The 25,616-nt window shown below is 38.9% G+C and overlaps 1 protein-coding gene across 2 annotated transcripts in view; it reads left to right on the plus strand.

Moving 5' to 3' along the window:
- The window catches only part of TIAM1 (TIAM Rac1 associated GEF 1), an 873,661-nt gene that overhangs the window by 411,335 nt on the left and 436,710 nt on the right, over positions 1 to 25,616 (plus strand). The window contains exon 1 of one of the 2 annotated variants that reach the window (XM_053705976.1): positions 17,525 to 17,796. The exons of the other annotated variant lie outside the window; for it this stretch is intronic. The gene's annotated coding sequence lies outside the window, so the exon portion shown is untranslated. Of the gene's footprint in view, positions 1 to 17,524; positions 17,797 to 25,616 lie in introns of those variants that run through there. 2 annotated transcript variants of the gene reach the window in all.

Genomic DNA, 25,616 nt, shown 5'->3' on the forward strand with positions numbered 1-25,616 from the left:
GTACTATAACAAATGTATAGATTTGAATTTTTTGAATGAGAATATTGCATAATTCTAATATTACATTTAAAGAGAGCATTATAAATACTATTACAAATATATAGATTTGAAATTTTCAAATTCGAATATTGCATAATTTGAATACTACATTTAAAGAGAGCATTATAAATACTATTACATAAAACATGTGCAAACATTCAAAACAAACAAATGTGTTACAATTCGTTTAAATTTTCCAATGTTACAAAACATTCACCCATTTCTTCCTAGATGGACTCTCACCACCTAAAAATAAACATGTCCAAGACCGAACTACTTCTAATCCCTCCCCCAACTCTTCTCCAGTCTCTTAATTTTTCTATCACTGTTGGCGGCACCACTATCTCCCCATCACCCCAAGTCTGCTGCCTTGGAGTCACACTTGACTCAAATCCATCCTAAATGCCAATGTCAGGCTAATCCACCTCTCCCGATGCTCTGTTTCTGCTGCACCTCTCTGCAAATCCCTTCACTGGCTCCTCATTCACTGCAGTGTTAAATTCAAAATTCTCACCCTGACCTACATAGCCCTCACCAATTCTGCCCCACCCTGCCTGTCTTCTCTCATCAACAAATATACTCCAGCCCGCCCCCTAAGATCCAACAACGACCTGCTCTTTGCATCCTCTACCATCACCTCCTCCCATTCTAGACTACAGGACTTCTCTCATGCTAGAATACAGGACTTCTCTCGTGCGGTGCCAACCCTTTGGTATGCACTTCCTTGAACTGTCAGACTTTCCCCTAACCTATCCTATCACCTGACTCAGTAACAAATGGATTTCACTTACCTATCCGTTTCCCTCTTCTATCTCCTCACTAATATCATTCTCACCTTTGCAGTCCCCACCACCTGTTTCCCATACTCCTACTCATCTAGATTGTAAATCTACAATTACCCCTATATTTGTCTGTAAAATGTTGTCTTTTATTGTATTGTTTCTCCATTGTACTTTTATCTTTGTACTCATGGGCTGCGCTGCGGAATCTGTTGGCGCTTTATAAATAAAGAATAATAATCCCTACTTAGAAGTGAGAAGAGGCCTTAAGTGAGCTGGATGCAGGAGTTTGTTATTCTAACCCCTTAATCTCAGCTCCCTTAAGCCCTAGAAACCTCCACAAACCACTGCTTGAAAGATAATCTTATTAAAATAAAAGATAAAAGCATTCATTTGTGCAGCATAAAAATACCCCTCTAACAGGCAGTCAAAAAGGCCTAGAGACCCCCACGCCATCTTAAAAATAGAGCCCCTATATAAGTTTTAATAGCCAGGTGATCACTGTAGTAATAGTGATCACCTGGCGTGCAAAAATGTCCACTTATTTGCCTAGTGGTTAATGGGAACCCCTATTTGCAGATCAGTTACATAACTATATCGAAAGGGCCTTATTTATATGTGGATAGCACCTTCTTTTTGCTATAGAGTTTAGAGAAATACACACACACACACAATTGTGTATAGCTGTGTTTATTAAAATTTTTATAAAAACTTTTTGAGCAGGTTCATGATATAAATAATGGTATAGTTTCTGCTGGGTCTCCTATGAAAAAAGATATATAATATTTGTGTGTCTCTCACTGAAAAAAGTACCTACACTAGGGTCTAAATATGAGCATCATCTGAAAACTGCAAAACCGCTCAGCACAGGGGGGGAAATGGCTCAGTAGTTAAAGAACCATTATATTGAAAAGAATGCTATTCACTTTTTTTCATTGAAGCATGTCATTTTAGCTCTAGGGACTCTGCAACTTTGTTTTAAAGTACTGTTCTGGAGCCGAAGAGCACTGCTGATTGTGAGCAGAAGCTTGTACTTACCCAGTCAGCAGTGGCAGCCAAAAAACTGAGCTGTGCGACTGCATGTAATTCTCCTCCCCACACACACTATATTGTCCCTTTAAAAAGTACAAATGTATATGTTCGTCCGGGGAAGAATCCGGATTGGCCTCGTTGACACATGTCAATCAGTTATGTTCGGTATGCAGTATTAGAGCGCCTGGTTCCTCGGGCTCGGAGAATCAAGGGTCAGCTGAGCCATCCGCCTCCGAGTTCCCTACTGCTCCATACTTCTACACATGTGGGTAACCCAGATTTTGATTATTCCTCCACGCGGGCGGCTTGTCGTCCCCCACACACACACACACATATTCTTGGCAATTATTTGTCTGCAGAGTCCAGACGTTTATATGCGATTGTGCTTTTGCCTTATTGTCCCGGGTCTACCGCCTTGAGGAGGGCCTGTATAGTTACCTGCGAGTGTAACTGTCCCTGAGTGTTGTGCCTTTCGTTACAGAGTGGCGCGCCTTCGCGTCTTACTCAAACAATCTTTTCTTTTGCTGGCCGCTTTTGCTCTTAGCAAGTATTCTCTGTGTCATCCTGAGGATGGCGGCGTGTTCTTGACTCAGGGTTTTTCGTCTGGGTCATGTTTTTTTGTAGCAGAATATTTCAGTGTTCCAAGTTCGGACTATGTGAGGACTCCGTCTTCTGTTGTCTCTGGTGCTTTTTCACAATGTTTGAGAGAACGTTTTCTCTGTTCCTATGCCCGGTCCTATACCTCCGGTTTCTCCTGGTCTAGGCGTAGTCTCCCCTTGTCTGTCAGGACCCATTTGGGCCCTTGTGAGCTGGGCTCGCTCTGGGGGGTTTTCCTTTATGGATTGTGACCTTCGTTTTTTTCCTTCGGTTCTCCTGGTCCTATTCCTTTGGGAGTTTAGGCTGGTGTTCCCTTCTTGAGTGATGGGTGAGTGGTGAGGTTCCGACAGTGTCTCCTGGAGGCCTGTTGGCTCATTTGAATCCGATTTTGCGGTCTCTAGCTAGGCTCTGGACTACCTGCAGGTCAGTGTCCTTGGGGCTTTTTCCTTTTAAAGTTTTCTCGGCTTCGGACGAAGCTGGGTTTTTTGTGGGCAGTGGTTTCAGGCTTGGTGCCCTCAGAATGGGCCGCCTATGGTACCCTCCCGTCTTGGCATTCAGTGTTCTCTATAGCTTGGGTATTGTTTTCCTAAAAGTAATGAATGCAGCTGTGGACTCTTTCCATTTAAGAAGAAAAGCATAAATTATGTTTACCTGATGATAATTTTCTTTTCTTCTGATAATTTTTTATTTGGGGCGTCCTTATTTTATTCTTCTGGCACCTTTCACCCTGATATTTCTTCTACTGTTCCTTGTCAGAATGACTGGCGGATGAGGGGAGTGGGAGGAGTATTTAAGCCTTTGGCTGGGCTGTCTTTGCCTCCACCTGGTGGCCAGGTTATTAATTCCCAAAAGTAATGAATGCAGCTGTGGACTCTTTTTTTAAGAAGATCTTTTGCTATACAGACATTTTATATCACATGCATATTTAAAATCTGAATATTAAAAATGTTAACCATTTTTCCAAGTTTTTTTTAAAAACATTGTCTAATAAACTGGAACTTTAAAAAAAAATGTCATTATTGTGCAAAATTATTACTAAGGTATTCATTACTCGCTGGCTGAAACAAGAAACAAACAACATTTTAAACCCTTCGCTACTGGGAATTTCAGAGGAAAACTTGCCCTAAATACTGGAGAATTTTTAGCATTAACTTTTCCTGCAATAATGTTTGAAAACGGTTGATATTTCAAGTAATGTCCAGAGATCTATGAAAGCTTTTTATTGGATGCAATGTCTTGACAAAGGCTCCACGGAGAGCCGAAATGTTGACTTATTTGATTTCTGAATAATTTTATATGAAAGTCAAGTCCTGTGAGTACCCTCAACTTGTGAAATATATATATATATATATATATATATATATATATATATATATATATATATATATATATATATATATATATATATATATATATATATATATAAATAAATAAAATATACTTCTTATACCTTTTTGTTTCTTCTGTTTGAATGCAATTTCACACTTTGGGCTGATTCCCTAATGGTCTGCTAAGATATGAAGTCTCAAATTGTATATTTAATCTTAAGAGTTTAAAGCACTAAACTGGGTTCTGAACAGGGATAGACAAGGTGTCTGTACATGGACACTGGTGTCCGTGACTGGCCCTTGTAGTGTCCGCCACCCGTTTTGCGGAGGGGAGGGAGGAGTAGGAAAGATGAATGCTGGTCCTCACTCCTCCTTGACCCAAGCGGCGCCACGCTTAGTAGCGGGAAAGTGAGGGAGGAAGCAATCTGCCTGCAGTCAACTAACCGTGAGTCGTGATCCATCCCAATTCCTTGATATGTGCTGCAGCTTGTGTGTAGAAAACCGCTGCCTACTCTGACAAACCTCACGTAACCAAGTAAGTAACCAACCATGATGATCATTCAATTAACATCAAGGTGGGTGGGTTTGGTCAGGAGTGGCAGACTCTCAATATAAACAAAAATAAATAAAAGGTAATACCACAAGCGTTTTTTATATAAATGTTATTTTAAACTTGTTTGATTGGATGACTAATTTGTACTTGTGGAACAAGACCAGGGGGTGTCCAACGTGCAGCCTATTTGACAGCAAAGTGTCGCTCTCCTGACTTATAAAAACATAGAATATGTCGGCAGATAGGAACCATTCGGCTTATCTTGTCTGCCCAATTTTCTGACTACTTTAATTAGTTCCTCGCCTTATCTTATATCTAGCATAACCTTATGCCTGCCCTATCCCATGCATGTTTAAACTACTTCACTGTCTCTACAACTTCTGCTGGATGGCTATTACACCATGTATCCTCTACCCTCTCTGTAAAGAGAGTGTTTTTTGATGTTTTCAATTGGAAATGTACCTTGGTGTCCTTCACTAACATCTGTACTTTGGAAAATGTCCGCTACAGCCTCGGTCCGTGCCTATCCCTGGTTCTGAATATAAAGGCAATGATACACATACATTAAAGGGACATGAAGCCCAAAATATTTATTGCATGATTGAGATAGATCACTGGTTTTCAAACCGGTCCTCAGACCTCCCCAACATATTTTGAGGATATGTGAACTAGAGCACAGGTGAACCAATCAGCTGATTAGTAAACGGTTATTTTATCTGCTCTCATGCAAGGTTATCCAGAAAACTTGCCCTGTTGGGGAGGCCTGAGGACAGGTTTGAAATCCAGTGCGATAGAGTATACATTTTTACAACTTTCCAATTTACTTCTGTTATCAATTTTGCTTCATTCTCTTGGTATAATTTATTGAAGAAGCAGCAATGCACTCCTGGGAGCTAGCTGAATACATTTGTAAGCCAATGAAAATGGGCATACATATTCAGCCACCAATCAGCAGCTAGCTCTAAGCTCCTGAGCTTGTTATGCTTTAAGCAAAAGAAAGCAAGAGAATTAGATAATTGAAGTAAATTGGAAAAGTGTTTAAAAGTATATGCTCTATCTGAATCATAGAATAAACATTTTGGGTTCCATGTCCCTTTAATAATATAATTATTAATGCTATCGAGTATTTGTATGATCATGTTTTCTTTCATGTAATTAGCAAGAGTCCATGAGCTAGTGACGTATGGGATATACATTCCTACCAGGAGGGGAAAAGTTTCCCAAACCTTAAAATGCCTATAAATACACCCCTCACCACACCCACAATTCAGTTTTACAAACTTTGCCTCCCATGAAGGTGGTGAAGTAAGTTTGTGCTAGATTCTACGTTGATATGCGCTTCGCAGCAGGCTGGAGCCCGGTTTTCCTCTCAGAGTTCAGTGAATGTCAGAGGGATGTGAAGAGAGTATTGCCTATTTGAATTCAATGATCTCCTTCTACGGGGTCTATTTCATAGGTTCTCTGTTATCGGTTGTAGAGATTCATCTCTTACCTCCCTTTTCAGATCGACGATATACTCTTATATACCATTACCTCTACTGATTCTCGTTTCAGTACTGGTTTGGCTTTCTACTACATGTAGATGAGTGTCCTGGGGTAAGTAAGTATTATTTTCTGTGACACTCTAAGCTATGGTTGGGCACTTTTATATAAAGTTCTAAATATATGTGTTTAAACATTTATTTTATCTTGATTCAGGATGTTCAATATTCCTTATTTCAGACAGTCAGTTTCATTATTTGGGATAATGCATTTGAATAATAAAATTGAAACTTTTTTTGATTTGGGTAGTGGATTAATTTTTCAGCGGAATTGGCTGTCTTTATTTTATCCCTCCCTCTCTAGTGACTCTTGCGTGGAAGTTCCACATCTTGGGTATTTGCTATCCCATACGTCACTAGCTCATGGACTCTTGCTAATTACATGAAAGAAAACATAATTTATGTAAGAACTTACCTGATAAATTTATTTCTTTCATATTAGCAAGAGTCCATGAGGCCCACCCTTTCTCCAACATAGGTGTGTCCGGTCCACGGCGTCATCCTTACTTGTGGGATATTCTCCTCCCCAACAGGAAATGGCAAAGAGCCCAGCAAAGCTGGTCACATGATCCCTCCTAGGCTCCGCCTACCCCAGTCATTCTCTTTGCCGTTGTACAGGCAACATCTCCACGGAGATGGCTTAGAGTTTACTTTTGCTTCTTCTGAGGCTATTTTTGGGAGAAAGGTTTTGCAAGCCGTGGTGCCTTCCATTTAGGTGACCTGATTTGCTCCCTCCCTTCATCCGTGTCCTAAAGCTTTGGTATTGGTTCCCACAAGTAAGGATGACGCCGTGGACCGGACACACCTATGTTGGAGAAAACAGAATTTATGTTTACCTGATAAATTACTTTCTCCAACGGTGTGTCCGGTCCACGGCCCGCCCTGGTTTTTTTAATCAGGTCTGATAATTTATTTTCTTTAACTACAGTCACCACGGTAACATATGGTTTCTCCTATGCAAATATTCCTCCTTAACGTCGGTCGAATGACTGGGGTAGGCGGAGCCTAGGAGGGATCATGTGACCAGCTTTGCTGGGCTCTTTGCCATTTCCTGTTGGGGAGGAGAATATCCCACAAGTAAGGATGACGCCGTGGACCGGACACACCGTTGGAGAAAGTAATTTATCAGGTAAACATAAATTCTGTTTTTTTGTGGTGGTTATGATTTTTTTTGTATAAAGCACAATTATTCCAATTCCTTTTTTTTTTTATGCTTTCGCTCCTTTCTTATCACCCCACTTCTTGGCTATTCGTTAAACTGAATTGTGGGTGTGGTGAGGGGTGTATTTATAGGCATTTTAAGGTTTGGGAAACTTTGCCCCTCCTGGTAGGAATGTATATCCCATACGTCACTAGCTCATGGACTCTTGCTAATATGAAAGAAATGAATTTATCAGGTAAGTTCTTACATAAATTATGTTTTTTTGTTTCTTATTTTTCCTGCACACTATATGTAACAGAAAATTCCCTGTCATTTGCAGACATTTGATTGATTTGTCCCTTGTGACAGTTTACATTCTTTTACGTTGCAAATTGACTAACATGAATCCAAACTGGCAAATTTTGCAATCAATAGCATTCATTGTTTTCATCAGGCAGTAAACCGATTTAACTTGTTTCAGAGTGACTGGTCCTTGTTTAAATATAATAAACTAATATCATGTCTTATCTAAGATTATGAACATACAAAGAATTTAGTCTTTAAAGGTAAATGAAACACTTTGAGATTGTAAAACAACTTTTGTCTATATTGTATTATTTATTTTTCCCCTTTAGTATAGTTTAACTCTGAAAATTGTGTTTTCCAATTCTGAGAGCTGGGAGTGCACACTCACCAGACTTTGTAAGCCTAACCCTGTTGTATGTCTCTATTTGGAGGCTTAGATAAGCAAATGCCATTTTCACTGACAAATTGACCTTGTCTACTCAAGTAACAATTTCAGATTGGCTCCTCTCGGTAAAGCAATTACAGGTACAAATTGCCAAATCTGGAATTCTAAAATTATTCAATTATTCAGAAATCCAGATTTATTTTTTAATTGATATTCTTTTTAAAATAATATTATTAAAAAATGACCATTTCTCCACGCAGTTTCACAATCTTCTCTGCCTGCATCTTTGGTTGTTTTGTTTGTGTTGTAAAAGGCAGATGTTAGTCTATATTTATTTTACCCTTTCTGATTACAGTTCTGTACTATCTGATGGTACTAGGTCTACAAAAGTATTAAAAATGATATAAAACAACTAGGTTGCATGTCTAAGCTATATTATGGCAAGGTTAAAATTACATCAATAAGACGTTTCCAATTGGTCACATTCCCACACCAAACTGTCCTATTTTGCAGATGAAAATACACAAATATTCAGAGATACAAACATTTCAGCCCCAAGCAGTGTGGATAGGAAGGGTTTTGTATTTGTATTGAGGGGAGTTTGGCCACTGAAAACTAATGATAGCAATCCATTTCTTAAAGGGGCAGTCTACACCAGAATTGTTAGTGTTTAAAAAGATAGGTAATCCCTTTATTACCCATTACCTAGTTTTGCATAATCAACACAGTTCTATAAATACACTTTTTACCTCTGTGATTACCTTGTATCTAAGCCTCTGCAAACGGCCCCCTTATTTCAGTTCTTTTGACAGACATCCATTTTAGCCAATCAGAGCTGGCTCACTGGATCTCCACGTGCATGAGCACAGTGTTATTTATATGTCACACATGAACTAACACCTTCTAGTGGTGAAAAACTGTTAAAATGCCCTGAGAGAAGAGGCGGCCTTCAAGGGCTTAGAAATTTGCATATGAACCTCCTAGGTTTAGCTTTCAACTAAGAATACCAAAAGAACAAAGCAAAATTGGTGATAAAAAGTAAATAGGAAAATTGTTTAAAATGACATTCTCTATCTTAATCATGAAAGTTTATTTTGGACTAGACTGATCTACAGAGGCCTCTAATTTTGCTGTTTATTGTGCTTATCTGTAGAGAGTATACAGCAGATTTATTTTTCCTTTTGTTATTAAAAGATAGATTGTGCTCTTGCAATTTTAAAGGGACAGTCTACACCTTAGTCATCTTAAAATCTTACCTTAGATTAAGCTGCAAATAGCCTCCTGCACCCTTTCTATATCATGCAGCAGGAACGGTTACAAAGTTATTTTGAAAACAATATTGTTTCTGGCCACTTTGAAATGGCTGCCAAGCTCCGCCCACTGATGACATTACGATATGGGCTGCATATGGTGTCCTATCACAAAAGGCTCACTAGTTGAATGCAACAGACTGTCAATGCTATTCAGCAGAGTGCCTAGATACAGCCCAGATTGTGATGTCATTAGTGGGTGGAGCGTGGCAGCAATTTCAAAGAGACCAGAAACAATATACATTTTAAAATAACTTTTTTACCGTTCCTGCTGCATGATATAGAAAGGGTGCAGGAGGCTATTTGAAGCTTAATCTAAGGTAAGACTTTAAGAAGACTAATGTGTAGAGACTGTCCCTTTAATGGGACATCTTGCACACTGTCATTAATTAGAGCATGCAATTTCCATCTAAAGGGGAGAAGAGTTCACAGCTTCATTCATTACTTGTGGGAATTAAGAACCTGGCCACCAGGAGGAGGCAAAGACTCCCCAGCCAAAGGTTTGAATACCTCCCCCACTCCCCTCATCCCCAGTCATTCTTTTCCTTTCGTCACAGGAGGTGGCAGAGAGGTGACGGATAATTGGAGGTCTCTTATGAGGGGTTATACCCTTCGCTATGGGACAGGAGTTTAAGTAGCCGTTGAAGCTTCTCGGTTGAGGGCCTAGGTGAATGTTAGAGTCCGGAGATGCAGAGGGAGCTTACCTTTGCGACACTATCCCGACTCAACAGCTCCTACAGCAATCGTCGTTGACGAGTTTCACAGATTGCGCTCTCTCAAGTCCATGTCAGGAGTGCTGCTACCACCTGTCACACTTGAAGGTCTGTGTTCCTGTTCCACGGCGTAAATTCTGTTTAATTTTTATATCATGATAACACAGAAGACCGGGCCACAGTGTGGCACCTTTATCTTTATAGAATCAAGGGTTAATATTCCTATATGGGGATTATTGAACAGGGGGGTAGGTACATGATAAGTTTATTGTATGATGGCTGTGTTATGTGCAAGGACGCAGCATTTCCAGTTCGTGGCTCTCCCCTTCGGTCTGGCGACAGCCCCAAGAGTCTTTACGAAGGTCCTGGGGGCCCTTCTAGCAGTAGCCAGATCCCAGGGCATCGCGGTGGCACCCTACCTTGATGACATCCTGGTTCAGGCGCCGTCATTCCATCTGGCAGAGGCCAGAGGTTTCATCTCAGACCTCTTCAATTGTGCATGTTGAGACAGTGGAACGGCGATCATTCTAATCTGTCACAGCCGATATACATGGATGTGCGGACTCAGATTTCCCTCTTCTGGTGGATCCGCCCGGTTCACCTGTCCATGGGGACATCCTTTCTGAGACCGTCCTGGGAGATTGTGACCATGGACGGGAGTCTGGCGGGATGGGGGCTGTTTTGGGGTGCCAGGATGGCATAGGGGAAGTGGTCTTGCTTAGTCTCTTCTTCCAATAAATATTCTGGAACTTCGAGCGATCTACAATGCTCTGAGGGCTTGGCCTCGTCTGGGGGACTTCAGTTTTATCAGGTTCCAGACGGACAACATTACCTTGGTGGCTTACATCAACCACCACAGGGGCACGAGGAGGTGTCTTGGATCCTGGAGTTTGCAGAATTGTTCGCTCTCTGCGATCCACATCCCAGGTGTGGACAACTGGGAAGCGGATTTTCTCAGCAGGCAGACTTTTCATCCAGGGGAATGGTCTCTTCACCCCGAAGTGTTTGCGGACATCTGTCTCAGATGGGGGACGCGGGAGATCGATCTCATGGCGTCAAGGTTGAATTGCAAGCTTCACCGATACGGATCGATGTTGAGGGACCCCCAAACTCTCGACTCATTGGCGATGCCTTGGGGGTTCAGTCTAGTATACATATTTCCTCTGTTACCGCTTCTTCCTTGTGTAGTGGCTCGTATAAAGCGGGAGAGAGCGTCCTCTATTCTGATTGCTCCCTCGTGGCTGAGGAGGATGTGGTTTGCGGATCTGGTGGGGATGTCATCCTTTCCGCTGTGGAGGTTACCTTGTCACAGGGATCTGCTGGAGCAGGGTTCTTTTCAACATTAAAATCTAGATTCTTTGAGACTGACTGCGTGGATATTGAACGCTTAGTCTTGGCAAAAGGGTGTTTCTCTGAGAATGTGATTGTCACTCTAGTTCAGGCAAGAAAGCCGGTCACTTGACGCATCGATCATAAGGTGTGGAGGACTTACTTGTCCTGGTGTGGGAGTCAGGGCTACCCTTGGCACGAGGTGAGGTTATCAAGGATTTTGTCCTTTCTCCAAGAGGGTTTGGAGAAGGGTCTCGCGCGCTTGTTCCCTAAAAGGACAAATTTCAGCTTTATCTGTTCTGTTGCATAGGAGACAGACTCGCTGATCTCCCTGACATCCAATCTTTTTTTCAGGCCCTGTCTCAAATCAGGCCTGTTTTTAGGCAGGCTGCTCCCCCTTGGAGCTTAAACTTGGTACTTAAGGTCTTACAGAGGGTTCCGTTTGAGCCTATGCATTCTCTTGACATAAAGGATCTCTCATAGAAGGTTCTCTTTCTGTTGGCCATTGCATCGGCACGCAGAGTCTCTGAGCTGGCGGCCTTGCAATATGAGCCCCCTTATCTGGTGTTTCATGTGGATAACGCTGTTCTTAGCACAGGCTTGGGGTTTCTCCCAAAGGTGGTGTCTAACTGTAACATCAATCAGGAGATAGTTGTTCCTTCTTTATGTCCTAGCCCTTCTTCTCCTAAGGAGAGGTTACTTCATCATCTGGATGTGGTTCGGGCTTTGAAGTTCTATCTTCAGGCCACAAAGGATTTCAGACAATCTAAATCACTTTTTGTCGTATATTCAGGGAAGCGCAGGGGTCAGAGGGATTCTGCTACTTTGTCTTTTTGGCTGAGGAGCTTTATCCGCTTGGCCTATGAGACAGCGGCACATGAGCCTCCTCAGAGGATTACAGCTCATTACACTAGAGCGGTAGCTTCATCTTGGACCTTCAAAAATGAGGCTTTTATAGAGCAGATTTGCAAGGTGGCTACCTGGTCCTTCTTGCATACCTTCACGAAGTTCTACAAATTTGACGTTTTTGGGAGAAAGGTTCTACAGGCTGTGGTGCCCTCAGATTAAGGGTCCACCTTTTACCCTCCCGGTCTCATTCAGTGTCCTCTAAATGCTTGGGTATATGTTCCCACGAGTAATGAATGAAGCCATGGACTCTCCTCCCCTTTAGATGAAAAACATAAATTATGCTTACCTGATAATTTTATTTCCATTGTGGGGAGGAGAGTCCACGGCCTCCACCCGTTTCTCCAATGGGCGGACCTAAATTTGATATATTCTTCTGGCACAATTTATACCCTGATATTTCTCCTACTGTTCCTTGTTTCCTCTGCAGAATGACTTGGGAGTGGGCAGGTATTGAAGCCTTTGGCTGGGGTGTCTTTGCCTCCTCTTGGTGGCCAGGTTCTTAATTCCCACAAGTAATGAATGAAGCCGTGGGGTCTCCTCCCCACGATGGAAATTTTTTTATCAGGTAAGCATAATTTATGTTTTTTTTTCATTACTTACCCTAGCTAACTATGGAATAGGTTACAATCCTTTTCGTTTAAAGGGATATTATGAAACCAATTTTTTTTTTCATGATTCAGCTAGAGCATGCCATTTTTAAAATACTTTCCACTTTATTTCTATTATAATTTTTCTTAGTTCTCTTGGTATCTTTTGTTGAAAAGTAGGGATGTAAGCTTAAAAGACGGCCCATTTCTGGAGCACTATATGGCAGCAGTTTGCAAGAATGTTATCCATTTGCAAGATGCCTACTTATGTATCTCTTCAACACAGAATATCATGGGAACAAAGCATATATGATAACAGAAGTCAAATTGGAAACTTTTTTTTAAATTGTATGCTTTGTCTGAATCACAAAGAAAATGTTTGGGTTTCATATGCTTTTAATAATTTTACTTCAAAATTCACCCGTGTTTTTTTTTAATTTTTATTTTTTAATAGATTACTAATAAACTTTTCCAATGGATAATGATCGGACCCCCATGTGTTCAACCTCTGCAAAAAGGGGATAAATATATTGGTAAATTGAAAAAAAGTATTGCAGCTTCCTTGACAATCTTTCCGCCAATCAAGATCAGCAGTTACAAGTAGCTGCCAATCACCTTCATTTTCCTGTTTTGCGATTACATTTTTGTTACTCCAGAGAGGGCCTTTTCTCTGTGTTGAATTCATTTATTGTTAAACACACATTTAAAAGCTTTCAACAGTAAAACAACAAATACATGCTCTTAAGTTCCATAATCAACAAACACTTGATAAAGACAGTGCAACGATACTGTTAAACAAGTATGAGATTATTTTTTTATTAATTTCAGACAAATTTGAAAGTTTCCTTCTATTTTCTGGCCCTGTATTATATGACCGCCATCAGCTGATAACAAAAGTGCATACTGTATACATATATACTGTCAACTCTTGCACACGCTCAGTAGAAAGTGGTGTCCCAAAAAGTGTGCATATAAAAAGAAAGGACATTGTTCGGTAAACTTGTTTTTCTCCTAATGTTGTTTTTCTCCTAATGTTGTTTTGTTCCTAATTACTTGTAGATATAGTCGGATAAAATGTATTCAACATTGTTTATTTTAGATATATATTTTTTATATGAAATAGCATTTTCTTTCATACAGGCGATGAGAGTCCACAATACATTACTCCTGCCACTAGGAGGAGGCATAGATTCCCAAACCCCAAGTGCTTTATAAAACCCCTCCCACCTCACTAGTAAACTAGGTTTGTCTTTGCATCCGTTGGAGGAAGGTGAAGAATGAAGATGTGCATGTTCTTCAATGAGAGGGGTTCTCAAACTGAGTTGAGGCCAGTTTCCCCTCAGAGTGCAGTGTTTGTTGGAGGGATGTATTTAGAGTATGGGTAGTGGCGTATTTTACTCCTGTTGGGAATTATTCATAAGCCTTCCAGAGGTGTCGCAGGGACCTGTCCTTTGCCTCCTGCAGCTGTTGTCGATATACTCCTATTCACAATCCTTGGCTTATAAATGTTTTAGCAATTTTAAGAGCCCTTGAGGCTTGGCCTCTGTTGAAAAGGAAATCTTATCAACGTCTCTAGGCAATGTCACATCAGTTCCCTAGCTATGATGGAGATGTCTCAATTTTTTTCCTGGGCAGAAGACATTTTTTGTCTAATTTTTTTGCAGTTCAAATTCGAGTAGTGAACAACTGGGAAGCAGATGTTCTCAGTCATCAATCAATGCATCCAGTGGAGTGGTCTCTTCATCTTGATGTTTTCAAACAGACAGTGAATTTTTGTGGTCTCCCAGAGATAGACCTGATGGCCTCTTGGTTAAACCACAAACTTCACAGATACTATACAAGGTCCAGGGAATTCATTAGTAATTCTGATTACTCCAGCTTGGTATGCAGATTAGGTTCAGATGTCCAGTTGCCCTCCATGGCCACATCTTGTGTGTCTGGACCTTCTGTCTCAAGGTCTGTTTTTCCATTAGGATCTCAAATCTCTAAGCTTGATGGCATGGAGATTGAGCAGTTAGCTGATTCTGTTACTGAGACCTTGATACAGGCACGCAAGCCTGTGACTAGAAGATTTATCATAAAGTCTGGAAGGCGTTTATTTCCTGGTGTATTGATATTTTTTTTCCCTGGCAGTCTTTTAGAATTTCTAGGATTTTGCAGTTTTTGCAGGATAGTTTATATAAGAGTTTCTGTCAGCACTTTGAAAGGTCAAATATCTGCTCTTTTAGATAGCTAATCTTCCTGACACTCCATTGTTTTGTTCAAGCTTTGACTAGATTAAACCTGTTATTAAAGGGACAGTCTACCATAGAATTGTTATTGTTTTAAAAGATAGATAATCCCTTTATTACCCATTCCCAGTTTTGCATAACCAACACAGTTATATTAATATACTTTTTACCTCTGTGATTACCTTGTATCTAGGAACCTTCTTCCAGCCCCCTGATCACATTACTGTGACTGTTTATTATCTATTGTCTTGCATTTAACATTGTTTTGTGCTAAATCTTAAATAACCCCCTGTGCCTGTACACAGTGTTATCTATATGGCCCACGTGTACTTTCTGTCTCTTTGTGTTGAAAAGAGATTTAAAAAGCATGTGATAAGAGCCAGCCCTCAAAGGCTTAGAAATTAGCATATGAGCCTACCTAGGTTTAGTTTAAACTAAGAATACCAAGAGAAAAAAGCAAATTTGATGATAAAAGTAAATTGGAAAGTTGATTAAAATTAAGTCCTATCTGAATAATGAAAGTTTAATTTATACTAGACTGTCCCTTTAATCCAATTTCTCCTCCTTGGAATCTAAATTTGGTATTGAAAGTTTTGCAGCCTTGTACCTATGCATAAGGTGGATATTTAATTTGTTTCTTTTAGTGATCTCTTCTGCTAGAAGAGTTTCTAAGTTGTCTGCTCTTTCATGTGATCTGCCTTATCTTTTTTTATCATCAGGATATGGCAGTTTTGAATACTAAATTTGATTTATATAAGGTTGTTTCTTAATGGCAATATTTCGGGAAAATTGTTGTCCCTTCATTATGACCTAATCCTAAGAGTTTTTTAGAGAGTACTTCAAGGCTCTTACAACATCCAAGTTATTAAGAAGCCTATCTAGATGCTTCTACGGATTTTAGACAAACTTCTAGTTTGTTTACTTTTCTTTTTCCAGTAAGGGGCAGAAAGCTTATTCTGTTTATTTGGCTTCTTGGTTTCGTTTGTGATTACTGCCCATTTTACCAGATCAGTTGCACTTCTTGGTTTTTTAGGAATGAGGCTTTTGTTGACCAAATTTACTAGGCAGCTACTTGGTCTTCATTGCATCATTTTTCTAAATTCTGCCATTGTAATGTTTTTGCCTCTTCTGATGCAGCCTTTGGAATGAAAGACCTTCAGGCAATTGTATCAGGTTAATTTTGTTTATACCTTTTGGTAATTTTAATTGCATGGAAAAAAAAAATGACCTTTTTTTTGTTGGGGTTCTATTGGGGTTGCGGATTTAGTTTTTCTGTGAAAAAAACGTGTTCCTTTTTTTTTGCGCCCTTATATCTCATTACTCTTGGACTCCATAGCTTGGGTATTAGTTCCCAGACGTAATGAATCGTGGGCTCTCACACTAGTATGAAAGAAAACATAATTTATGCTTACCTGATGATAAATTCATTTTTTTCATGGTGGTGAGAGTCCATGAGACACCATTCTGTTTTTTGGTGTTGGTTTATTTTTGCACACATTTTTTCTCTACTCCTTTTATTTTACTCTTATTACTTTTCCTTCCTCTTTTGCTTGCCTATACGTCAGATTTATTTACCTGTGAGGTGGGAGGGGTTTTATAGAGCTCTTGGAGTTTGGGAATCTTTCCCTCCTCCTAGTGGCAGGGAAGAGTAATTCCCTGGAGTAATGGATTGTGGACTCTCACCACCATGAAATAAATGAATTTTTCAGGGAACATATTAAAGCTGAGAAAATGTTACTGTACAATGTCCCTTGACCGCTTCCCGCCGTTAGGACATTCCATGTTGTCCTAACTGCGCTGGGCTTTACAGCCGTTAGGACAGCATGGAACGTCCTAGCCGTTCTGCTCTCCTGAAGCCTCTGCAGGTTTCTAACTGGGATTGCAGGCAGGAGGGCGTGCCTAGCCTCATAGGCACTCCCCCCAGACCCAATCCCATCATTGAAATCATTTCATGATTTAAATTTTTTACTTATTGGTTTACATTGGAACTTTGTTCCGATTGTATCAAATAACAGGGAGGAAGGGGTTAAGCTATTTCAGGATGGAATCTCATTTATTTACGCATCAAAACATGTTCTATATGTCTTATTTGGAGTCAGTGGCAGTTCAATGTGTACCCACATTGAGCTGCAACGGTCTAAATATATTGTGTGCTGTCTGTCTGTCAATCTATCCATCCCATAGAGCAATCAGAATACTTAGACCAAAGCCCCACCCTGTTTTTTTATAATAATAATAATTAAAAAAAAAATGACCTATTAGAGTTGGGGGGATCATGGTGTGAGACCTAAATTAATTTTTCAAAATGTAATATATTTGTATGCTCAATTTTACCAAAGGATGTATGCAATTTGAAAATATTGCATTTTCACCTACAGAAAGGTTTGTTTTGTGTAATTCATCTACTTTACAATAACAGTTTGATTAGTTTAAATGAGCAAACAGCAAAATTGTTACAAAGATAATTGGAATTACAATTTTAATATCCAATTAATTTTTTTTCCGTAAATGTACATTACCAGAAAAAGTATTTTATGAATCTGTGAGTAATGTGTCATGATGATAGATTAATATGTTTTCTGGCACTGCTGAAAGCTGTCACACATGTCTTTCCTCCTATTGTTTAGTAGGATTTGTGAGCGATATTGTAGTTGTTTTGAGGTTTTTTTAATTGCTGCTAACAACCAATAATAGAGAGAACAGGTCTTTTCATACTCCTGTACTGTGAGCTCGCTTTGTCTTACACAAGTCCTCCCTCCCCCTTCAGAATGAAAAGCGATACCTGTCTTGCCTATTCCCCTGGAGAAGAGGGGAGGAGATCTGTAATAGGTTAGAGCAGCTCAGTTTATTTAGCTCCAAGGAAGTGACCAGGAGCCTTACAGATTTGGAGTTTACAAAACAAACTTGGGTCAGAGCTGTATTTTTGTGGAGATTTTGCTTGTGCTTATTACGTGTTATACTGAATGTTACCCTCCCTGTCCTTGCAAGGAATACCAGAATGTACTCAACAGCCCAGGTAAGTCACAATTCTAATGCACAATGTACAGTTTGTATTGCAGATTGTAACAGTAGAGCTACTTCCTGCTTTAATCATTTTGCTAAAAAATAGATGTGCTTTGCTGTATTATATCAGCAACATTTTTAATCTATCAGAGTATTAGTAAACGAAAAACAGGGTAGTTTTTTTATTTTGGTAAGAGAAAGTATTATACATTTGTAACAGCAGTGAAGTGGTGTAAAATGTTAGCTTTTTAATAGCCCATTGAGAGGGAAGAGATTTCATGTTGTCAGGCATCATTTTTTTTTTTTTTTTTTTTTTTACAAAGAGTCTTTGTATGGAAGAAATCACACAGGGATATTAGGAAGCCACACGCGCGCGCTAGTGCAGGAGGAAGTTTGCACACACACGCTTTGTTCTATTATGATCCTATAACGTGAGGAAGTTTTGCATGACAGTGACATAATTAGAATACCTCTGTCCTGTGAGAGGTTTAACCTTTTATGCTCTGGAGAGGGCAGCAAAGGTTTGCTGAACAGGCTATTATTGATGGCCCATCTGGAGGTCAAATGGTTAAGGGGGTGATTCCCATGCTGCAAAGCAGTTTTACAGAACAGTGACATGTTGAGGATACCCTGCATCCTAGGGAATTAACCTTTTATATACCAAGTAAAATGCATTTTTAAACATGTCTCATTAACGTTGGCATAAAATATGTTTAAGCTCAATGATTGCTATGTGATCTACTGCACAGAAGTTGTGAATGATAGTGATTTCTTTAATGGACACTGTATCATTTACAATGTTTTTGCTATGCAGAGATAGTAACAGTGTTGCTAGACCCATTGCTTTACTATCCTGCTTAAATTATTTATTGGAGGTTGATGATGCCAAAAAAATCCATAATAATAATTTAGGGTCTATATTGTTGTTTTGGTAATATGAGTAATATAGTCAATTACGTTAAATTAGTTAATTGTTACTTATGATGTAATTTTTAAGAATGTAAAATTAAAGGGACACTGAACCCAATTTTTTTCTTTTCTGATTCAGATAGCGCATGCAATTTTAAGCAACTTTCTAATTTACTCCTATTATCAAATTTTCTTCGTTCTCTTGCTATCCTTATTTGAAAAAGAAGGCATCTAAGTTTTTTTTTTTTTGGTTCAGAGCTCTGGACAGCACTTTTTTATTGGTGGATTAATTTATCCACCAATCAGCAAGGACAACCCAGGTTGTTCACCAAAAATGGGCCGGCATCTAAACTTACTTTCTTGCATTTTAAAGATACCAAGAGAATGAAGAAAATTTGATAATAGGAGTAAATTAGAAGTTGCTTAAAATTCCATGCTCTATCTGAATCACGAAAGAAAAATTTGGGGTTCAGTGTCCCTTTAAGCGAATTCGACTTTGCAGCATTTCTTTTAGTCTAAGTGTGGGCATGATGGTCCCTCACTCTGTTTAAAGAAGTTTGTGGGCCATAAGCCTGAGTAGGATGTTTAGAACTTTACAAATGTAAGTTGAGTTTAATTGAGGGGAGTACAGAATTTGTAGTATACATACTGTACTCTACAGCAGTGTTTCTCAATTAGTCATCACTTACAGGCCATATTTGCAGGATTACCTTGGGTGTGAGCAGGTTTATCGGCATGGTTACTGAGCAGCTGATTATTTTACCTTCGCTTTAGTTTATATATCCTTAAAATCTTGCCTGTTATTGTGCCCTGCAAGACTGGAACTGAGAAACACTGCTGATATTGTTTTTTGAATGCTCTGTAATGTGAGTGATTCATATTTTTGTGGTTTAAACAAGATCATAGAGGATTGCAGTAATTTACAGGTCATTGTGTTGCTCTTCTCTCTGGACTTTTTAGTTAAAAGGATATATATATAAAATTCTTGAATTTAAAATATTTTTTATGTATATATATATATAAAAAAAAAGTGAAATACTTTGTGTTCATTTTTCCCCTTGAACTGACTTTAAAATTCCTGATATAACTGTAAGGGTTTACTACGTACTTTAGAAGCATATCCCACCTACATTATAATCGAAATAATGATTTGATTATTGTACCTGTTCCTAATTTCTTTCATACAGGTTGTGAGAGTCCACCATCCATTACTCCTGGGAATTACTCTTCCCTACCATTGGGAAGCGGCAAAAATTCCCAAACCCCAAGAGCTCTATAAAACCCCTCCCACCTTATAGGTACCTCAGTCTTGTCTTTGCCTCTGCTGGAAGAGGTTGAATAAAGATGTACATTTTGATTCTTCAGTGAGAGGAGTACTCAGAGCTAGTTGAGGCTCATTTTCCTCTCAGAATACAGTGATTGTTGTAAGTATGTATTTGAAGTATGGGTAGTGACATAGTTTTCACCTGTGGGGATTAAGTCACAAGCCTTTCCACTGATGTTGCAGCTACTTGTTGTTTGCCTCCTCCTGTTGGTTCTGGTTCGTCGATATACTCCTATTCAAGATCCTATGTTATGTTTCAACACTGGTTTTGGCTTCCTACTGTTTTTCCTGAAGTGGGGTACCTATTGGTAAGTTCCAAATTATTTATTACTTGGCCTCGTAGGTTATTCTGTTATATAACCATTTGGGCAGTTATATATGTTATTAGGTAAATCCTTATAATCTAATATATTTTTTAATATGTGTTATTTTTTTGCCTGCATTCTTTTTAGCGCTTCTGGCATTTTTCACATTGATATATTTTCGCACACTTAACTTTTTTCGCACAGTTCTAAGACGCACAACTGCTTCTGGGCCTGTATTTGACAGTGTACATTTATGTGTGCTTTTTCCATTTTATGACCCCAAATTGACACACACATCCACTTTTTAGTATGCTAGTTGTCCTGGGTGAGGCTGCAGTTTTTTTTTATTTTGTATTTGTAAGTTTTTTTAAAGTGTTTTCTTTAAAGGGACCCTGAACCCAATTTTTTTCTTTTGTGATTCAGATAGAGCATGCAATTTTAAGCAACTTTCTAATTTACTCCAATTATCAATTTTTCTTTGTTCTCTTGCGATCTTTATTTGAAATAAAAGCCATCTAAGCTTTTTTGGGTTAAGAACTCTGGACAGCACTTTTTGATTAGTGGATGGATTTTTTCCATCAATCGGCAAGGACAACCCAGGTTGTTCACCAAAATGGGCCGGCATCTAAACTTAGATTCTTGCATTTCAAATAAAGATACCAAGAGAATAAAGAAAATGTGATAATAGGAGTAAATTAGAAAGTTGCTTAAAAATTCATGCTCTATCTGAATCACAAAAGAAATTTTTTGGGTTCAGTGTCCCTTTAAGAGGGGGTAAGTGTTTCCCATTCTTCAAGAGCTCTTTTATCGGGTATATTATCATTTAGCTTTATGCTTGTTTCTCTGCTGTAATGGAGCTTTCTGACTCTGTCCCTAAATCTTCCTTAGAAGCTAATTTACTTGAACACCTTCCTACCGGTGTTAAATGTTTGTATTGTATTGTAACAAGCTTAGGTTTCTACTAATTTATGCAATAACTGTATTAATATTTTAATGCATTCTGATCAATCTGGTACTGCTCTTGCTTTTAAAGGTTTTACTGCTTCTTCTGTTTTTCCTTACAGGAGAATCCTTCTACTTTTAGTCCTGAGGTTAAGGATGTTATCCGATCCACCATGTCTGAAATATTGGCTCCAAGTAAGTGTAAAAGGTCAGTTCAGAATTGTATCTACTAGTTCTCAGTCTGACGAGGATATTATTCTAGTCATGAACCTGTGATGCTGTTTTTGATATGATTAAGAATAATGCTATACATATTTGTCAGTCCCCTCTAGAAGGGCTTTATGGTTAGTGTTAACCTGCTGATATGGTTACTAAAACTAGACTTTTATCTATTTATTTTCAGGGAAAGTTTTTTGTTTTTGTTTTTTTTTTTTGGTTCTGGTTTGAATTCTATAATCTTTTAACCAGAGGTAAGGAAGCTTTTCTTCCTCAGGACAAAAAGTCCAAGGATAAATCTAAAGCTACTAATAGATTTCATCTCTTTCGTCTGTATAATGCACAGAAATCTGATTCTTCCTCTCAGAAGCAAGGTGCCTCTGGTTTTGTCTGGAAACCATGTTCCAGGGTATATCCTTCAGGCTCTGTTTAGGGCCCCCCCAGGATTATTGGTTTGAATCTGTTCAGGATCCCTGGGTGCTGAATATAGTTTCCCAGGGTTATCGGATAGGATTCAGAATAAGGCTTCCCAAGGAATGTTTTTTTTTTCTGTCCAATGTTCAAAGAAAACCTGTGAAGGCTCTGGCATTTTTTCAGTCTGTTTTGGATGTAGAATCTATGGGAGTGATTGTTCCTGTTCCTGTGTTGGAACAGGGAAAGGGGATTTATTCTTAAGAAGGGAACTTTCCGACTAGTTTTGGATCTAAAGGCTATGAACTAATTTCTCAGAGTGGCTACTTTCAAAATGTAGACTATGTAGACTATTCAACCTTTTGTTCAGCAAGGTCAGTTTATCTCCACAATAGATTTAAAGGATGTATAGCTTCATGTTCCTATTCACAAGGAACATCATCTATTCCTTAAGTTTGCTTTTCTAGACAACTATTTTCAGTTTGTTGCTCTATCGTTTGGTCTGGCTACAACACCCAGAATTTTCTACAAGGCTCTGGGCTACCCTTTTGTATGTGAACAGAGTTCAGGTTATGGCTGAATCTCACACCAGAAGACTGTTGTTCAATTTTCCAAAGAGTTTGTTGGTTCCTCAGACAATGGTTACTTTTCTGGGGGTGCAGATAGATTCATTTTCTATGAGATCATTTTTGATGGATCTAGGGAGGGTAAAGTTAGTGTCTGTCTGTCTAAACCCAGTCTTTCCTTTCCTAGGTTGCTACTTGCATGGAGGTATTAGATCTCATGATCATGGCGTCTGATTGCTGTTCAGTTTGCTGACTTTCACACAAGACCTCTTCAGCTTTGTATGCTTCGGAAATGGTGCAGAGATCATACTAAGCTATCTCAGAGAATTTATCTAGACTTCAGAACAAGCCAATCACTGTCTTGGTGGCTGAATCATCCGCTTATTATGCAGGGGGCTTCTTTTGTTTGCCCAACTTGGTCTGTGATCACTACAGATGCAAGTCTTTCAGGTTGGGGGGCCATATGGGATCTCAGAGTGCAAGGGGTTTTGTCTCCTCAGGAGGTGAGGTTACCTATAAATTTTGTAGAACGGGCAATTTTCAGAGCTTTCAGAGTTGGCCTTAAATAGAAAAGGGTGTCTTATCTCTGTTTTCTGACAGACAGACAATATCACAGCTATGGCTTATGACAATTGCCACGGAGGTCTCTCAGACCCTTAGCCATGAGGGAAGTATCACAAATTCTTTCCTGGGCAGAAATAAATTATCAAAATTCTGCTGTTCATATTCCAACTGTGGACAACTGTGATGCTGATTTTCTCAGTTGTCAGTCTTTGCATCCAGCGGTGTAGTCTCTGGATGTGTTCCATCACGTAGCAGATCTTTGGGGTCTCCCAGAGATAGATATGCTGGCTTCTCATTTAAATTACAAACTTCCCAGGTACTGTGTGAAGTCCAGAGATCCTCAAGCAGTGTTTGTGGATGCTCTGATAGTTCCTTGGTCATTTTGACTAGCTTATGTCTTTCCACCACTTGTTCTTCTTCCCAGGGTGATTTCCAAGATCAGACAAGAGGTGGGATCAGTAATTCTGATTGGCGTTTCAGAGTTTGGTATGCAGATCTAATACTTGGCCACTCCCTCTGTGTTCAGACCTTCTGTCTCAAGGTCCAAGTCCATTTTTCAATTACCATCTGGAATCTCTGAGCTTGATGGCATGGAGTTTGAACGGATAATTCTTAAACAGAGAGGGTTCTCCGATTTTGTTATTGAGACCTTAATACAGGCTTGTAAGCCTTTAACCAGGAAATATTATAATAAGGTTTGGAAAACCATTTATTTCTTGGTTTTTCGGATAATTGTTTTTCATGGAATTCTTTTAGAATTCCTAGAATGTTGTAGTTTATTGCAAGATGGTTTAGATAAAGGTTTATCCGCCAGTTCTTTAAATGACCAGGTTTCAGCTCTTTCTGTTTTATCCCATGAGAATATTGCTAATCTTCTAGGCATTCATGGTTTTGTTCAAGCTTTGGCTAGGATTAAACCTTTGGTTAAACTAATTTTTGTTGTTTTAAAAGATAGATAATCCCTTTATTACCCATTCCCCAGTTTTGCATAACCAACACTGTTATATTAATATTCTTTTTACCTCTGTGATTAACTTGTATCTAAGCCTCTGCTTACAGCCCCCTGATTACATGACATTTTATTTATTATCTATTCACTTGCATTTTAGCCAATTAGTGCAGTATCTGCCACAAGCCACAAGCGTTATCACAATGTTATCTATATGGTTTACATGAATTAGCTCTCCCCTCTTGTGAAAAGCAAATAAAAAAGCATGTTATAAGAGGCGGCCTTCAAGGGCTAAGAAATTATCATATGAGCCTTCCTAGGTTTAGCTTTCAACTAAGAATACCAAGAGAACAAAGCAAAATTGGTGATAAAAGTAAATTGGAAAGTTGTTTAAAATTACATGCCCTATTTGAAACATGAAAGGTTTTTTTTGGACTTAACTGTCCCTTTAAGCTTCTTTCTTGGAATGTTTGGTTTCTTTCATCAGGATAAAGTTGTCTTCAGACAATATCAGTCGGGAAATAGTTGTCCCTTCTTTGTGTCCTAATTCCAAGAATGTTTCAGAGAGATCTTTGCGTGATTTGGATGTTGTTAGAGCATTAAAGTATTATATTGATGCTACTAAAGATTTCAGACAAACTTCTAGTTTTCACTTTTCGTTGACTCCACAGCTTGGGTATTATAGTTCCCAGGAGTAATGGATCTTGGACTCTCACCATCTGTATTAAAGAAAACATAATTTATACTTACCTGATGAATTCATTTATTTCATGGTGGTGCGAGTCCATGAGAACCCACTCTGTGTTTTTCTGGTGTTTTTTTTTTTTTGTTGATTACATCTTTTTTACCCTACTCATTTTTTTGCTCTTGTTTCTTTTCCTACCTCACTTTGCTTGGCTATGTAAGACCACTGGTTTTCAAACCTGTCCTTAGGTCTCCCCAACAGGCCAGGTTTTCAGGATTACCTTGAATGAAGGCAGGTTGATTTTTTTTCAACTTTGCTCCAGTTCACACATCCTCAAAATGTGTGTTAGATGGAGGTACCTATGAGGTGGGAGTTAGTTATTTTATAGAGCTCTTGGGGTTTGGAAATCTTTGCTACCTCCTATTGGTAGGGAAGAGTAATTCCCAGGAGTAATGGATCTTGGATTCTCACCAAGAAATTAATTGATCAGGGAAGCATACATTATGTTTATTCTTCAGAAGACAAGATGCTTTTAAAATGTTATACCCCTCGACAGCAAAACAATGCTATTGTTTCTAGCAATTACATTTTAAGTGTTTTTACAACATTTATTATGTATGCAGACTTTTTGTAATGAAGTGCAGATATGTAGTGTGTGTGTATGTATATATATATATATATATATATGTATGTGTGTGTATATATATATATATATATATATATATATATATTTATTTCTCAGAAAAGTGATTACACCCCTCACATTTTTGTAAATATTTTATTATATCTTTCCATGTGTGAACACTGAAGAAATGACACTTTGCTACAATGTAAAGTAGTGATTGTACAGCCTGTATATCAGTGTAAATTTGCTGTCCCCTCAAAATAACTCAACACACAGCCATTAATGTCTAAACCGTTGGCAACTAAAGTGAGTACACCTCTAAGTGGAAATGTCCAAA

The sequence above is a fragment of the Bombina bombina genome, chromosome 3, assembly GCF_027579735.1.
Source record: "Bombina bombina isolate aBomBom1 chromosome 3, aBomBom1.pri, whole genome shotgun sequence".
Lineage (NCBI taxonomy): Eukaryota > Metazoa > Chordata > Amphibia > Anura > Bombinatoridae > Bombina > Bombina bombina.